Genomic DNA, 10817 nt, shown 5'->3' with positions numbered 1-10817 from the left:
TATATATCTAAAAAAAAATCTTATCTTTTCCCTCCCTTTTTATAAACCACAGAAGAGATCTGGATATTTTGAAAACATAATTTGTTTCCAAACAGCGGTTTTACTTCCAGCCTGGACTGAACCTCTATCTCCTGGACTATAGCTGTCTAATTTACATTTTGAGGTTAATGGGTGGGGAAGATATGGGATTTAGTTCAATGACAGAAACGATGCAGAGGTGAGAGTTTTAGGGTATGTCTACACTGCAGTCAGAGGTATGACTGCATAGGTGTATCTGAGCTACTTTTGCTCTTGCTAGCTTGGATAACAATACTGCTGGTCCCTGAGTTGCGAACAGTCGACTTACAACCAAAGCTGTCGTAAATGGTGGACCCCGAGTTATGAATGCGATCCGCGCTTACGAACAGTGTGGTCGCGTGTAACTCAAGGCAGTGGGCAAGCGACCAAGGAGCTTGTGAACAGGTGAGTGCTAACAGGGAGTTTAGAGAGGGAGTTCTCCAGGTAAAGGAGAAGCAGATACAGTACTCTTGAGGGAAGTGTGTGTTGTTATTGGGGCTTTCTTGCTGTATGCTGAGCTTGTGTTTGTGAGTGAGGGTTGGTGTGTGTTCTTTTTTTTGTTTTTTTGTTTTTGTTTTTTTCCCCTGTGTTTGTGAGTGAGGCTTTTTTTTTTCACTTCCCCTTTGCCCTCCCCCTCCCCTTCATGGAGTGTGTGCTGTGATTGGCAGGTGGAAGCTGTTGGCTTCTAATTAAAGTATGAATTCTAGAAGCCTCTGCTGATTGGCTGAGCCTTGGTAGGGGGAAGGACTTTCAGGCACTCCAGGGCTTTATAAGGCAGTGGGCAAGCGATCAAGGAGCTTGCGAACAGGTGAGTGCTAACAGGGAGTTTAGAGAGGGAGTTGGAAAGGGGAGAGGGAAGTGGGTAAGGTTCTCTTTCCTTTCTTTTTAAATCCTTTCTCCAGGACAGCAGCAATGGATGGTGATAGGCCTCCTGTTACTACCTGCACAGCGTGTGCCATATTTGTCTTCCTCCCGGAAGAAAGACCGGATTTCATCTGCACGATGTGCAAGCTCATCGACATTTTGGAAGAAAATATTAGAGGACTGGAGGCCCAAGTGTTGACCCTACGTTCGATCAGAAAGGATGAAGGCTTCCACAATAGAAGGCAGCGTTTAATCCTTCAAGCACAGCAGGTGGAGGAGCCAGAGAGGGAAGTATGTGACCAGGAAGAGAACTGGCAGCATGTAACTTCTAGAAGGGGGAAAAGGCCAGCGTGGGAATCCCCCAATGCTATAGAGATAAGTAATCGCTTTCAGGCTCTCTCCACAGGCTCTACAGTGCTGAATGCTTTGGAAGGGACCTCACAAGGAAGAAACCGGAAGGGAACACCATCACTGGAAGGCATGGGATGCGTAGTCCTAGGGATGGGGGTTCCACGGCCACCACCCCCAAAAGAAAATGAAGGGTGGTTGTGGTCGGGGACTCCCTCCTAAGAGGCACTGAGCCATCCATCTGCTGTCTGGATGTGGAATCTCGAGAGGTGTGTTGCTTACCGGGAGCTCGCATTCAGGATGTGACTGAGAGGCTTACCAAACTGATCAAACCTTCGGATCGCTACCCCTTCCTGCTTCTCCACGTGGGAACTAACGATACGGCCAAGAATGACCTTGAGCGGGTTACTGCAGATTATGTAGCGCTGGGAAGAAGGATCCAACGATTCGGAGCGCAAGTGGTGTTCTCATCCATACTCCCTGTTGAAGGGAAAGGACTGGGCAGGGATCGTCAAATTGAGGACGTAAATGTGTGGTTGAGCAGGTGGTGTCGCAGAGAGGGCTTTGGTTTCTTCAACCATGGGACTCTGTTCCGGGCACAAGGATTATTAGGAAGAGATGGGATCCACCTAACGAAGAGAGGAAGGAGCATCTTCGCGGGCAGGCCTGCAAACCTAGTGAGGAGGGCTTTAAACTAGGTTCGTCGGGGGATGATGACCAAAACCCTGAGGGGAGTGGGAAAGTTGGATACCGGGAAGAAATGTAGAGAGGAACGAGCAAGAAAGGAGGACCCCTGATTCGAATGGAGAAGATAGGGCGATCAACTGGTTACCTGAGGGGTTTGTACACTAATGCGAGAAGCCTGGGCAACAAACAGGAAAAACTGGAGGCCCTGGCCCAGTACAAGAAATATGATTTAATTGGGATTACAGCGACTTGGTGGGATGACTCGCATGACTGGAGCGCTGTCAAGGAAGGGTATAGACTGTTCAGAAAGAACAGGCAGGGGAGAAAAGGAAGAGGAGTTGCACTATATGTAAGAGAGCACTACAATTGCTCTGAACTCCAGTATAAAGAGGGAGAAAAACCTGTTGAGAGTCTATGGGTTAAGTTTAAAGGAGCAAACAACAGCAGTGATGTTGTGGTTGGTGTCTGCTCCAGGCCACCGAATCAAGTGGATGAGGTAGATGAGGCTTTCTTCGGACAACTGAGAGAAGCTTCCAGATTGCAGGCCCTGGTTCTCGTGGGAGACTTTAATCACCCTGACATCTGTTGGGAAACCAATACAGCAGTACACAGGCAATCCAGGAAGTTTTTGGAGAATGCTGGGGATAACTTCTTGACACAAGTGCTGAAGTATCCGACCAGGGGCCGTGCGCAGCTTGACCTTCTGCTCACAAACAGGGAGGAACTAATAGGGGAAGTAGAGGTGGGTGACAACCTGGGAAGCAGTGATCATGAGATGGTAGATTTCAGGATCCTGACCAGGGGCCGAAAAGAGAGTAGTAAAATACATACCTTGGACTTCAAAAAAGCAGATTTTGACTCCCTCAGAGACCTGATGGGCAGAATCCCCTGGGATGCTAACATGAAGGGGAAAGGAGTCCAGGACAGCTGGCAGTATTTTAAAGAAGCCTTATTGAAGGCACAGAAATAAACCATCCCGACGCGTAGCAAGAGAGGCAAACGTGGTGGGAGACCGGATTGGCTTACAGGGGAAAACCTTGGTGAACTTAAGCACAAAAAGGAAGCTTACAAAAAGTGGAAATTTGGACAAATGACCAGGGAGGGGTTTAAATGTATAGCTCGAGAATGCCGGGGGGTTATCAGGAAGGCGAAAGCGCAAATGGAATTGTGACTGACTATGGATGTGAAGGTTAACAAGAAAGGTTTCTACAGGCATGTTAACAAGAAGGTGATCAGAGAGGGTGTGCAGCCCCTACTGGATGAAGGAGGTAATCTAGTGACAGATGATGTGGGGAAAGCTGAAGTACTCAATGCTTTGTTTGCCTCTTTATTCACGGACAAGGTGGGCTTCCGGACTAATGCGCTAAGTGACGCAAGATGGGATGAAGATGGATAGCCCTTGGTAGGTAAAGAACAGGTTAGGAACTATTTAGAAAAGCTAAACGTACACAAATCCATGGGTCCGGACTTAATGCATCCGAGGGTACTGAGGGAGTTGGCAAATGTCAATGAGGCGCCTTTGGCCATTATCTTTGAAAAGTCGTGGAGATCAGGAGAAATCCCGGATAATTGGAAAAAGGCAAATGTAGTGCCATCTTCAAAAAAGGGAGGAAGGATGATCCAGGGAACTATAGGTCGGTCAGTCTTACCTTGGTTCCTGGAAAAATCATGGAAGGGATCCTTAAGGAATCCATTTTGAGGTACTTGGAAGAGATTAGGAATAGTCAGCATGGATTCACAAAGAGCAAGTCATGCCTTACCAATCTGATTAGCTTCTATGATGAGGTAACTGGCTCTGTGGACGTGGGAAAGTCAGTGGATGTGATATATCTTGACTTTAGCAAGGCTTTTGATACTGTCTCCCACAATATTCTTGCCAGCAAGTTAAGGGAATGTGGATTGGATAAATAGACAGTAAGATGCATAGAAAGATGGCTAGAAGGCTGGGCCCAGCGTGTAATGATCAACGGCTCGATGTCAGGATGGCGGTCAGTTTCTAGTGGAGTGCCCCAAGGTTCGGTTCTAGGACCGGTTTTGTTCAATATCTTTATTAATGACCTGGATGAGGGGATGGATTGCACCCTCAGCAAGTTTGCGGATGACACTAAGCTAGGGGAAGAGGTAGATACTCTTGAGGGCAGAGATAGGGTCCAGAGTGACTTAGACAAATTGGAGGATTGGGCCACAAGAAATCTGATGAGATTCAACAAGGACAAGTGCAGAGTCCTGCACCTGGGATGGAAGAATCCCAAGCATAGTTACAAGCTGGGGACCAACCAGTTAAGTAGTAGTTCTGCAGAAAAGAACCTGTGGGTTACAGTGAATGAGAAGCTGGATATGAGTCAACAGTGTGCCCTTGTAGCCAAGAAGGCTAATGGCATATTAGGTTGCATTAAGAGGAGCATTGCCAGCAGATCTAGAGATGTCATTATTCCCCTTTATTCGGCTTTGGTGAGGCCACATCTGGAGTATTGTGTCCAGTTCTGGGCCCCCCACTACAAAAAGGATGTGGACACATTGGAGAGTGTCCAGCGGAGGGCAACCAAAATGATTAGGGGGCTGGAGCATATGACCTACGAGGAGAGGCTGAGGGACTTGGGTCTGTTTAGTCTGCAGAAGCGAAGAGTGAGGGGGGATTTGATAGCAGCCTTCAACTTCCTGAAGGGAGGTTCCAAAGAGGATGGAGAGAGGCTGTTCTCAGTAGTGACAGATGGCAGAACAAGGAGCAATGGTCTCAAGTTGTGGTGGGAGAGGTCCAGGTTGAATATTAGGAAAAACTATTTTACTAGTAGGGTAGTGAAGCACTGGAATGGGTTACCTAGGGCAGTAGTGGAGTCTCCATCCCTAGAGGTGTTTAAGTCTCGGCTTGACAAAGCCCTGGCTGGGTTGATTTAGTTGGGATTGGTTCTGCCTAGAGCAGGGGGCTAGACTTGATGAACTTCTGAGGTCTCTTCCAGGTCTGTGATTCCAGGTCTGGCATGAGTCCGACTTATGAACAAACTGAGTTACGACCAATTGCTGGGTCCGTAACCGGTTCGTAAGTTGGAGAGAGGCTGTAGCATGAAACCGTGGCAACACAGGAGCCCGTATTATGCCAACTGAGACTCAGGTTTGCACAGGAGTGGCTAGTCTGTGCTGTTGCAGCTTCATTACTCTTGTTATTTGAGCTAGTAGGATCTAAGCTAGCTTGGGTACACCTTTGATTGTAATGCAGACTTACCCTTAGATTGCACTACTAACCATACATGTTTCTCCCCATAGCATGTTGCTACCTACATAATCAACAACAGAGAAATCACTTGTCTTGTGTTCCCATTCAAAGGGATGATGCAATAAATGCAGCCACTGATACCTCTCTAAAATAAAAATGAGGGAAACCCCCACAATATTATTGCTGCTCAAATCTGAATCATATTATGTGGGTTGGTAGAGAACTTGGTGTGGCAGGAAAAAAACTGTATTGTTTGCCTGTCCCAGGCAGAGAGAACTACCCCAGCCCTCTCTCACCACAGCAATTTGGGGCCAAGTCCCAGTGAGCACAGCTGGAGGAGGGTGCATGTCCCATGAATGGGGGCAGGTCCAGGTTTGTCTGCGCTCTGCACTCTCCAGCTAGCATGAGGAATGCAGCAAGCTGTGCACTTTCCCCTTGCTCCCTGACAAAGGGGAACAGCCAGCAGTGTTCCTGTACAAATCGGGGGGGCGGGGGGAGGGAGCGGAGGGGAGCATCAGCTTTCTTCCATCTCTCCCTAAAGGGCTCCTGGAGGATGGGAAGCTCAGGGCTGGGGCAGTCCCGGAGGGAGGGATGGAGGGATGCCCACCCCATCAGCCTCTTTCACCTGCCTGCTGATTCTGTCTCTTTTCAGTATGGTTTTACGAGAAGCAATTTCATTCTGGGCATATTCCATTTTCCTGGCACAATTAAATCCTTATCTTGCTTTAAGTTATGGTAAGAGATAGCTACATACCAAATTTGGTGCTCCTAGCTCTTACCATTTAGGATTAGTTCTTAAACAGACAGACAGATGGACAGAAAGACAGGTAGACTCTTTCAAATATATAGTAGATGTAGGAAATATGTTAAAGGGGCATTTTAAATTACGGGTCAGATGTTGCAACCTTTATTCATGTTGAGTAGCACTTTACACCAGTGGGTATACTCTGAGGCTACGTCTACACTGGCATGATTTTCCAAAAATGCTTTTAAGGGAAAAGTTTTCCATTAAAAGCATTTTCAGAAAAGCAAGTCTAGATTGGCAGGATGCTTTTCCGCAAAAGCACTTTTTGCGGAAAAGCGTCCATGGCCAATCTAGACGCGGTTTTCCGCAAAAAAGCCCCGATCGCCATTTTCATGATCGGGGCTTTTTGCGGAAAATAGTACTGTGCTGTTTACACTGGCCCTCTTGTGCAAATGATTTGCACAAGAGGGCTTTTGCCCGAACAGGAGCAGCACAGTATTTCCGCAACACTGACGATCTTACATGAGATCATCAGTGTTCTTGCGGAAATTCAAATGGCCAGTGTAGACAGCTGGCAAGTTTTTCTGCAAAATCAAATGATTTTGCGGAAAACCTTGCCAGTCTAGACACAGCCTGAGAGTAAAGTACTTCTCCATGTAAGCAAGAGCGGCAGAATGTAATGCTTTTTTTTCCCCCAATTAATATTGATATTAATAATCACCTGAAACTCAAAACAAATTTATTTTGAAATCCAAACTGTCGCCACACTCCATACTACTCTATAGTTTTCTCTCTGCTATCATCCGGTATCTGTCACTGGCACCCCTCCTCGCCCAAATCACCAGGTCATCCATTGCAGTGTAATTATTAGATCTTTGATATGTGCACTCAGGAGAATCGTATTCTAGAACTGAAAGTTAAAGCGTTAAGCTCCCATGCTGCAAACCCACACATGCTTAACTTCAAACAAATGAATCATGCTTCTGGCTTCAGTGGAACTACTCATAAGCTTAAGTTAAGCACACATCCACAGGCAGGACAAAGGCCTCAAAGAAGTACATTCATGTGAGCTACTGCTTGGAGACTAGTATTGTGTGAGATGTGAAAGTAGCTTTAATGTTTAAAGAAAACCCACCCTTTAATAATATTTGTGTGTGATTTTGAAGTGTATATTGAATGGTTGATTTGATTAAGTCATAATGTACATATGTAAGAGTCTGTATTTTATTATTAGGATCCTAACAAACTCATGGTCCATTTTGGTCAATTTCAAGGTCATAGAATTAAAAAAAAATCATTATTTCAGCTTTTTAAATCTGATATTTCACATGTAATGGTCCTGGGGTTCTAACTCTAAGGCTGTGTCTAGACTGCATCCCTCTGTCGGCAGAGGGATGCAGATTAGGCAGGTCGACATTGCAAATGAGGCTGGGATTTAAATATCCCGTGCCTAATTTGCATAACAATGGCCACCACGTTTTGCCGACTCATCACTTTGTCAGCAAAAAGTGGCAGTCTAGAGGGGGATCTGTCAAAAAAGAAAGCCTTTTTTGACAGATCCCTTATGCCTCCTGCAAGGAGTGGAGAGCTGATTGCAAAGTTATGGGGTACGGCTGCAGTTCTGCTAGCTTTACTTTTGGGCTGATACTGGTGGCAGCACTGCTTTCAGAGCTGGGTGACCAAACAGTGGTGACTGGTGGCTGGGGTCCCAACTCTGAAGGCAGAGCTGCCACCAGTAGCAGGGCGGAAGTAAGGATGGCATGCTATTGAATTGCCACCCTTATTTCTGTGTTGCTACGTGGAAAGTTGGGCTTTCAGTTAGCAGCTGCCACTGTCTGGCCATGCAACTCTGAAGGCAGAGGTACAGAAATAAGAATGGCATGGGATGGCATTGAGACTTTGACTAGAGATATAAAACGTTAACTGGTTAACCAGTTACCCAGTAAGCATTAGACTTACTGGCATGCTTACCGGGGTAATCAGTTAACCAGTGGCCTGGCCCAGCTGGAACAGCCCCTCCCCACAGTGTGGTGCAATGCAGCGCTGAAGGGTCAGCTCGACTTGGCTGGAGCAGCCCCACCTCTCCCACTCTGCCCCGGTCATGGGATCCTGGTTAATCAGTTCACTTTTAAAATTGGATTTTACATCCCTATCTCTTACTTATCTGCAGCTGCTGGCAGGGCACTGCCTTCAGAGCTGGGCGCCCAGCCAACAGTCACAATTCTCTAGCTTTCCAGCTCTGAAAGCAGCACAGAAGTAAGGGTGACAATATTATAACCCCCCTAAACTAACCTTGTGAACCCTCCCTTTTCGGTCAAGATTACCAGTCTGAAAAAATGCCCCCCCCCATTAAATTTGTATTTTATAGTTTAAGCACACAAAGGACAGATTTCATGGAGGGAGACCAGATTTCACAGTCTATGATGCATTTTTCATGGCCATGAATTTGGTAAGGCCCTCCCTATTTATGATCAGGTAAGAAATGTTAAGTATGTAATCAACTTAACGTTCTCGCTCTCTCTTTTTTTTTTTTTTTTTTGTCTGCAATATAGTATATGAAAATGCTGCCTTAGTAAAAAGATTAATGATCATGGTAGCACCAACACTGACTAGCTCTGTCTTTGTAGACAAGTGCACCTGCAGAGTCCCATTAAAGTAAATGGGCCAGTATAAAGGTGCAAGATCCACTCACATGAGCCAGGTGCAAGATCTGGCTCTACATTATTAAATGTAGGATTGAAAAATTGGCATTGTGGTTGTGCTGTGTACAGCATTGCAATTTTCTGTTCTTTGATGACTGAACTGATGTTGATAGCATTACAGAATTAATGAGTTGAAACAAAATACAGGACTATGTAGCACTTTAAAGACTAACAAGATGGTTTATTAGATGATGAGCTTTCGTGGGCCAGATCCACTTCCTCAGATCAAATAGTGGAAGAAAATAGTCACAGTCATATATACCAAAGGATACAATTAAAAAAATGAACACATATGAAAAGGACAAATCACATTTCAGAACAGAAGGGGTATGTAAGGGGGGGGGGGAAGGAAGGTGAATGCCGGTGAGTTAATGATATTAGAGGTGGGGAAGGGTAGATGTCTGTGAGTTAATAGTATTAGAGGTGATAATTGGGGAAGCTATCTTTGTAATGGGTAAGATAGCTGGAGTCTTTGTTCAGCCCCCCGCGGAGAGTGTCGAATTTTAGCATGAATGCCAGTTCAGAGGATTCTCTTTCAAGTGCAGATTTGAATGTCTTCTGAAGTAGGATGCAGGTGAGTAGGTCATTGAGACAGTGTCCTTTCTAGTTGAAATGGCAAGCAACTGTTTTTTCTTTGTGATCCTGTCTAATGTCTGTTTTGTGGGCATTGATTCTTTGGCGAAGTGTCTGAGACATTTGTCCAATGTACATAGCAGACAGACACTTTAGGCACATGATAGCATAGATTATATTTCTGGAGGCACAGGAATATGTGTTCTTGATCTTATAACTCACTTGGTTAGGCCCAATAATGGTGTCAGCAGAGTGAATATGTGGACAAAGCTGGCAACGGGGTTTGTTGCAAGGGAAAGTACCAGGGTTGGTATTAGTGTGGTATGTCCTGTGGTTGTTGGTAAGAATCATCTTGAGGTTAGGTGGTTGTCTATAGGAGACTATGGGTCTGTCTTCCAGAGCTTCTTGGAGTTTGGTGTCCTGTTCCAGTATAGGCTGTAATTTATTGATAATGTGTTGGACAGGTTTAAGTTGGGAGCTGTAGGTGATGACAAGTGGTGTTCTATTGTTGGTTTTCTTGGGTCTGTCTTGTAGTAGATGGTTTCTAGGTATTCGTTTGGCTCTTTCAATTTGCTTTTTTATTTCTCCGGGTGGGTAGTTGAGGTTTATAAATGCTTGGTAGAGATCCTGAAGTTTCTGGTCTCTATCAGTGGGATTAGAGCAGATGCGGTTGTATCGAAGGGCTTGGCTATAGATGATGGATCGTATGGTGTGTGCTGGATGGGAGCTGGAAGCATGTAGGTAACTGTATGAGTCAGTGGGTTTTCTGTAGAGGATGGTGTCTAATTTTCCATTGTTGATTTGTACTGTGGTGTCCAGGAAATGGATCTCTCGTGTGGAACGGTCCAGGCTGAGGTTAATGGTGGGGTGTAGGTTGTTGAAATCTCTGTGGAATGTCTCCAGTGTTTCTTGGCCATGCGTCCAGATCATAGGCATTCACCTTCCTTTCCCACTCCCCCACCCCCCGCATCCCTCTTCTGTCCTTTTCATATGTGTTCATTTTTTTAATTGTATCCTTTGGTATATATGGCTGTGACTATTTTCTTCCACTATTTGATCTGAGGAAGTGGGTCTGGCCCACGAAAGCTCATCATCTAATAAACCATCTTGTTAGTCTTTAAAGTGCTACATAGTCCTGTATTTTGTTTAAGCTACACCAGACTAACACGGCTACATTTCTATCAGAATTAATGAGTGTTTGTGTTAAAGAAGATTGGTTAATGTTTGGCAATTAAAATGTATGTTGGCAGGAATGTTCATAGAACAAAGTTTGGTAAATTCAAAAAGGAAACTAGACACCCAAACCCTATGGGAGTTAGGAGCCCTAGAATGATATCTGTAGGATCAACTCACAAAAGATTATGCAGATACAATTTTAACTAAAATGGGTTTAAGCCAATTATGTCAGGAGAAGTTGATTTAAACAGGTTTTTCTCCAGACAAAGACAAGTGGCCAACACCTTATACCAGATGTGGCCACATTCAATCAGCTAGTCATGTACACAAAGAGATCATTTGCATTGTAAAAAAACTCCAGCAAGGACGATAACAGGAATCTACACCAGACAGTATGGTGTCCCCACTACGGTTGTTAAATTTCAAAGCAGAATCTCCCACATGGAGCCTGGGG

Source organism: Pelodiscus sinensis, chromosome 1 (assembly GCF_049634645.1).
Source record: "Pelodiscus sinensis isolate JC-2024 chromosome 1, ASM4963464v1, whole genome shotgun sequence".
Taxonomy (NCBI): Eukaryota; Metazoa; Chordata; order Testudines; family Trionychidae; genus Pelodiscus; species Pelodiscus sinensis.
The sequence above is the reverse complement of the archived record's forward strand: the minus strand, read 5'-3'. Positions refer to the sequence as shown.